Below are 8007 nucleotides of genomic sequence, written 5' to 3'. Positions count from 1 at the left end.
CAACCTTTCAAAAAACAACTTGGAAAAATCTATCCTAGACACGTTTCACAAATGAATAAAGAGGAGAGAAGAAGGAGGTGAAGAGGATTAAGTGTAACTGGAAATGCATCCATATTCAAATTAAGAATGAATAAATGGTAAGAACTCAGCTTAGAATTGTTCCACTGGGAATGCTTCAATTTGAAAGTAGCAAAATTGCTCTGTCAATCACTTATATTTAGCAGAGTCATACCAAGTCTGGGCAAGTCAATAGGCATACATTTTGTAACTATATATTCTACTGACTTTTGCTTTCTAGTAGATGAAAACTGGCCATACATTGAGATATAGTGGTAGTTCAATAGTGTGTTAGTCCTCTTGGGCTGCTATAGCAAAATACCAAAGACTAGGTGTCTTAAACAATAGAACTTTGTTCCATAGTTAGGGAAACTGGAAGTTTAAGATCAGGGTCCCAGCAAAGGAACCTTCCACTTCAATCCTCTTCTCTTGGTTTACAGCCAGCTGCCATTTCTCTGGACTCTCATGCTTACTACTCAGGGGCTGTCAACCACTGAGCCAAATCCCAAGCCTTTGTTCTTTTTTTTTAATTAGTTGCTTAAGACAATACAATGATCTTGACATATCATACATTTGAGAATTCATACCCAAGCCCTTTTTTATATTGTGTAATGAAACAGGGTCTCACTGAGTTGCTTAGGGCCTTGCTAAATTGCTAAGGCTGGCTCTGAACACTTGATCCTCCTGTGTCAGCCCTGAGCTGCTACTATTATAGGCATGTGTCACCACACTAGGCTCTCCTGACTCCTTTATGCAAATGGAGAGGGAGACAGAGAAGGACAGAATGTAAATGTACAATGCAAATTCTTGGATGCATCTTCTTGTAATGACACTAATCCTATTGGATCAGAGACCAACCCTTAATAACTCATTTAAACTTAGTTTCTAAGTACTATACAGTTATCCTAGTATTTAGAACATCAACATATGAATTTTGGGGGACAAAAAATCATAATTTTAGGGTTAGGGTTAGGGCTAGGGTTTGATATACCCCTATATCAAAAGGGAAAACAAAGGCATACTATTACAGAACCAATGCTCAGCTACATGTATCATTATAAAGTAACTGTTATATATTAATCTAGAAGTAAATGATGATTTTCTTAACATTGATTTAAAAGCAGAATTCATGAGTAGTACATTGCATAAACCTTACGTTTAGTAGTTGAATATCTACATCTATCTATGTTGATATTAAAACAAACCAATTCATTACATTTCTTAAGGAGTATGGATGTGGACCAAAATGTAAGGATCTTTAGGTCAAACGTGGAATTATTTTAAATTAATTTTGTGGGAATAAACTCTACTAACTTTTATATAGTGATATATTTTACTTCTTATTTATAACGGTCCTTGAACTTTAATTTCTAAACTATGATACAGCATGGTTTTTAGTATGCATTTAGTGAAATTCATGCTCTCGTTGAGCATTTTAAATCTCAACAAGTCTCCCTTTTATGCAGAATTTTACCATCTGAATGTTAATATTCTTGGTTATTGAAAAGAATATATTGAAGTTTCTTTGTCTATTAATATCTGTTTAAGAGAAAGTTAATATTCAGGCAAAGAATTCAGATCTATGCCTATAATAATATTAGAAGCTTGAAATTTTATTACACAAAGTAAAATGACATTGGGTACTTTTTGCAAAATTCATTTTGTATAATATTACAAGTTTCTATTTAAGATTTTACATTATTTATAATTAGAGTTATAAGTAAAAACAGTGGAAAGAAATTTTGATTTATACTTGTATATGATTCTTTCCAGTGATGTAATTATCACAGACCTGTTTAAAAGAGAATAGAAGAAAATATCTGAAAAGAAATAATAAAAAGTCTGAGACTATAAATCATAAGATAAATAAACTGATTTTTAAACTTTGAGAAAGTCTTATAAGAAATCTTTAAAGAAATGGTTCTCATCTTGAAAAATACTTTTATTAAACTTTATAAAACCAGGGTTTCATTAAAAACATACTAGTGTGGCACATTTTTTTTCTTTAAAATATTATGATTTATAACAATATACACAATCATCTACAAATATTCTTGGGTATTATTTTCTCAGTTCTTTCTTAGTTGTAACAGACATAGCATTTTAAAAGGGGCAAGTTAAATCATTCTTATGGAGCTTACCCTTTAAGTCGGGGGAAACATTTGACAATTCAATGTATATAATGTAAAAAAGAAGAAAAATAAAGTAGAAGGTATGAGTTAATTCCAAGAGTAACAGAAGGTACAAATAAGAGAGGGTAGCCATGAAGGTCCTGAAAAGAGGGTATTTGAGCAAATACCTGAAGGAGCTGAACGAAGTAAGGGGGAAATTTAGGCAAATGTGTAAAAGAAAATCAATAGAAGGTCTCATGGTTACAATGAAGCCTCAGAAGATTTAAATGTTTAATTATAGTTAAATAGTTATAACTAAACATAGAAAAATACATTTTCAAAGTGTTCACTAACAAATCAATGTCCATATGTAATAAAGTAGCATAAGAAATTCTGATTTCAAACTATATTTTTCATCATTTTAGGCAATAATTGGAAATCATGACAAAAAAAGGCATCATTTTCATATGTAGGCAAGTCAAAGTCATAATTTTAGTTAGTATTGTGTGGATAAAATGAAATTCTGAATAAAATTGCACTTATATTTTTCAGATATGAATATAAGATCTTGTAATTTGGTGAGAAAATAATTTTTTTATAGGTAGAGAATTATTGAGGCACAGCTGAACAGAAATTTTATTCAAAGTATTTGAAAATTTTAGTTAAGGTTAATATTCCATTGTGCTATGTGGGACAAAAATGGCTTTATGCTCTAAGTTCATAAAGCCATTTTTGTCCTACATAATACAATGGACATAATGTAGCCAGGAAAGAGGGGAAAAACTAAAAATATTCTTCCTACTCTCTAGCCATATCTAAACCACTGAGTCCTAGGGTTCTATAGTAGCATAAGAAAAATGACTTGCCTATGAAAGACTCATGTCAAGTACAAAGACTAAGGATTTGGGTCTGTTATCTTTTCCCAGAATATTCTTCCATAGTACTAACTCTGGCAAGTATAACTATATGCCATCTGTATCTTTGCTCAAAATGTCTCTTCTGATATGTGCTCCCACAGTGCCAGTCCCCTGGATTTTTCCTATCCATTCTACAATGATCTCTGTGGAGCTTCCCTGTCATTGCAATGTCATGCTTAAAAATTCTAAGTAAACTCCTAGAATAATTTTGTCTTAGTCATACAAATTATATTCTTGTTACGGAATTTAATAATCATCTCAAAGTCCTCTCTTAGCAATAATTTTTTTCTTACATTTATCTTTTCCAAAATCAATGCCTCATTTGTATGAACAACACTTTGCAGCTTTTTTAAAAACTGGGCTTATCCAGCATACAATAATTCATTGATCAAAAGCACTGTCCAGAGGTGAATGACATAAATACTTGTTTTAAACAGCCTAAGAAAACTATTGAGGAAATGGATAGTTCTAAGAAATTCCAAGTCAAGAATCTTATCTGTATATTCTGAAGATTACATCTAAAGTTTCTCTAAAGTTATTGTTTCTTCTGGGGTAACTTCAGTATTGTAGTGCTCCCTTAAAATATCATTTCTAACACTGAACACATTGTTCTTGCTATAACAATAATTATAAAGAAAAAAACAACAGTTGATTAATTTTATTCAGTGAAGAAAACAAATAGAAATTAATAAAAATGCCTGTAGCTTTTCATGCGATATTAAAAAATAACCACTCCAAACTTATTTGAAATGAATGCATATTCTCTGCTTAGAGACCTATAATGCTAATGTAAACATAGCTACTGTAATTTAAAATTTTAAATATAATTTCTAACTTTGACATTCCTAAACGGGTAAAATTTGAAATAAGGAGATATGATTGTAAAAATAGTTTTAATAAAGCAAAGTGCTATCATTTTGACTTGAGAATGATTAGTGTTTTACATACCATGCTACTGGAATGGGATATAAAATACCTTTTGTTCTTCTCACTAGACATTTGGTCGAGAATATTCCATTATTGACCAAGATTCTGGAACCCTAGCTTTTTACTCTTGGTACAATATGAAAATTGAAATTAAAACACTTAGTTCAACCTTTAGATTATAGTCCAGGTATTTAATTATGTATGCTAATTTTAGAGATTCATACTTATATAAATTTCTGATTTCTAGAATGTAAAATATTTGTGGCATTGGTTATCATCTGATGTATCTTGATATACTTCTAAATGTGCCACAGTGATTGGTACTTAGTTTTACTCAGTACATATTCAATACATAAAAAATAAACAAATAAGGAGGCAGTATAAACATATTAGAAATGCATAGTCTAGTAAAAATGCTTCCACTTGGTGGCAGCCTATGAGGCTTGCTGTGAAGTTAACAGTGAATTAATCTAAAAGGAGAAAATATTTGATGTATGTGATGACTGCTTTGCAATGCACATACTAATATTTTTTAATTAAACTTAAGGACCTTGATTGACTGACATATATTTAACTCTACTATGATGTATGCTCCATAAAGGCAAAAATTTTGTAGATAGTATTTACCCATCCTACCTTCAGCATCTAAGTACTGATTAGATCCTTGACGAATAGTCAATGAATAGATTAATGGGTCAATTAGTACATCAGTGATTACAAACGTAAATGAGAAGATCATTTGCTAAAGATACATTGGGTTCATTATGTGAATTTTTGTTTATCTGTGAATGAAGAAAAATTAAGTAGAGAATTTGAAGAATATATACTTTTATTAGCAGAAATTCTGAGATGGTTAAGAAAGATTCATCCTTATCTCTGAATTCTGAAATTTTTATATCTATGTTCCTCTTGGTCTTCAAACATAGCATGTCTAATCCTAATGTCATCATATTGCATTCAAAATGAACTGCTCTTCTTGTCGTTTCATTACATTAGAGGTACTGCAATTTTCCTATCCATCAAATCCTTCAAACTCCTGATAATTTTGAAATGTCTTTTTGCTACATTTTATATATATAACTAATTGTTTCAGACTTCAAGGACATTTTGATGACAGCTTGACCAGATGTGGCAGAACTCAATATAGCAATGGGAAGTGAATGAGTCACTACTGTAAGATTTAACCATTATTTAGATCCAGAAAAGTCCACATTAACTCTTTTTAAAAATATTATTGTATTTTTTATACCTTTATTTATTTATATGTAGTGCTGAGGATGAAACCAGTGCCTCCACACATGCTAGACAAGTGGTCCACCACTGAATTAATACTGCAGCTCCTACATGGACTCTTTGTGCAATATTCCCTATGAAATTTTACTTTCTCTTGATAGCCAATGATGCATTTTATCTCCTGTATAACTTTATGACTCTTAGGTTGTAGTTGATTTGTTTCACTTGCACTGATCATGTTTCCTCGGAGGTATAGTAAACTCTTTGATATCTCAGACTAAGGCTCTTTCTGGCAACCTTTAAAGGTGAATACCTGTAGCTCTTCCTGTCTACAACATTCTTTCTTGATGCTCCCTTGCTGGGCAATTACCTTCCTCATTTTGAATTAGCTTTATGATAATAGAGAAACTCCTAATGGGCATCTATAATCTTATATTCTAAGTTTTTCTAGTGGGTTGGAATTTGTATATCAAAAAGGGTTTAAACTGTGAGACTGACATGAGTTATGCCTATGAACTCCAATCTAGGTGAACTCAGTCCACAGCAAGAAAACATTTTTTTTTTAAATTTTATTTTTAATATTTATTTTTTAGTTCTTGGGGGACACAACATCTTTGTTGGTATGTGGTGCTGAGGATCGAACCCAGGCCGCACACACACCAGGCGAGCGTGCTACCAGTTGAGCCACATCCCCAGCCCAAGAAAACAATTTTGAGAGAATCTCCTAGAATCATAAAAGCAGACTAGTCTTTGTCTAGTTAAGTTCAACGTTTGAGCGTTCTCAGAGGTAGTTTCTATTTTACTCAGCTTTTTTGTCACTGTGACCAAAAAAAAAAAAAAAAAAAATCTGACAAAAACAACATTGGAAGAGAAAAAGTTTATTTGGTGCTCAAGGTTTCAGAGATTGCAGTCTACAGATTGCTGACTCTGTAGCTCTGGGTCCAAGGTGAGGCAAAACATCAGGGCAGAAGGGCTTGATGGAGGAAAGCAGTTCAGAACATGACAATCAGAAAGAAGACAGAGCTCTGCTCACCAGGGACAAAATATAAATCCCAAAGGCAAGCCCCTTGTGACCTGTCTCCTCCAGTTACTCCCTACCTGCCTACATTTACACACATTTAATCCATATCAGTGGATTAGTGCAATGATTAGGATAAAGTTCTCATAACCCATCATTTCACCTCTAAACTTTCTTACTTTGTCTTATACAAAAGCTTTTGGGAGATACTCCATATCCAAACCATGATATTTTACCCCTGGCCCCCAGAAGCTTATGCCCATCCCATAATGCAAAATACATTTAGTTTATTTTCAAGAGGACTTAATATTAATAATTCCAGCATTACCCATAGTCTAAGTCCAAAGCCTCTTCTGAGATGCAAGGCAAATTCTCAGTGTGAGCCCTGTAAAAATCAGAAGCAAGTTATCTATCTAATATGTAATGCCACAGAGTAAACATTTCCATTACACGGGGGAGAAATAGAGGCATATGAGGAAGAGAGGGGACCAAAGCAAGACTGAAATCCAGCTGGGTAAACAAGTTTTGTAGCTCCATGTCCATGGATTCTCCTTTGGCTTGTTTCTGCTTGGTTCCTATAGCTTTCCTTGGCAGACATCCAATGTTACTGGCACCAAAATCTTGAGGTCTCCACCGCAGCTTCAGCTTTCTTCTCACTTCTTCATGTGTTGCCCCCTCAGGGGCAGCTCGCAGAGATTTTAACTCTCCTGCCCTTTGCCTGGCCTCCAAGTCTTCCTTTGAAATATGGATGGAAGACTCCATGACCTTCTAACTTCAGAAGCCTGCATTCCTGCAGAAACAGAGCCTCTTGGTGGAGGCCAAGGTCTGCCACCAAATTGAGCAGTGGCCAAACTTCTCAGGACCATCCATATAGTAGCTTATGAGTGCATGGGTGACTGGGCATGTTGAAAAAAACTTCCTAGACACATTTTAGAAAAGATAGGAAAGATGCTCAGATGTCTTTATGCCATAATATATTTGGATTTACTTTGAGCATTGGAGTCTTAATAATTTAAAGACTTAGGTCATTTTTGTGAACATTATAAAGGATAAATGAGAGTGCATGTAGGCAAGAAATTTAGGAAAGGGGCTAACATAAAAATTAAAAATAAGGCAGTTGATGAGTTAAATAAAGAAGTGACTGCTGAACTGGGGAAACTATGGGGAAACACTTTGGAGATAAATATTTATCCATTTTCCTCCTCTCATTGCAGTGTGATATGGAGGAGGAAAGGAATGTTTAGAGGAGGAAGGATGAGAAAATACATATAATGATGCTGCTATTTCAGCTTCAGAAAACCAAGAAGTCAATGATGCCATTAGATGAGATTAAGCATACAGAACATGATGTAAATTTGGAGAAGGAAAAGACAGCCAGATGAATTACTATTTAAAAATGAAAGGAGTTGTGTTGGCTAGCAGACATACAAAGGTGGTATTCAACAGATGCTTGGAGACACACAGATTTGATTGTTAAGGGAGAGTTTGAAGCTGTCAACTCAGATTTGAGATAGCCTGATGTATATTGTTATAATTTATATATGAGGTTTCCCAAAATATTCATGTGTGAGACAATGCAAAAATATTCAGAAGTGAAATGATTAGATTATGAGAGCTGCAACCTAATAAGTGGACTGACCCATTGATATAAATCAAAAAGATAAGTATAGGCAGGTAGCACATGGCTGGAGGACATAGGCCAGTGGGGAGTGCCTTTGGAACTTATATTTTGTTCCTGGTGAGT

The sequence above is a fragment of the Ictidomys tridecemlineatus genome, chromosome 7 (assembly GCF_052094955.1).
Source record: "Ictidomys tridecemlineatus isolate mIctTri1 chromosome 7, mIctTri1.hap1, whole genome shotgun sequence".
NCBI classification, from domain to species: domain Eukaryota; kingdom Metazoa; phylum Chordata; class Mammalia; order Rodentia; family Sciuridae; genus Ictidomys; species Ictidomys tridecemlineatus.
The sequence above is the reverse complement of the archived record's forward strand: the minus strand, read 5'-3'. Positions refer to the sequence as shown.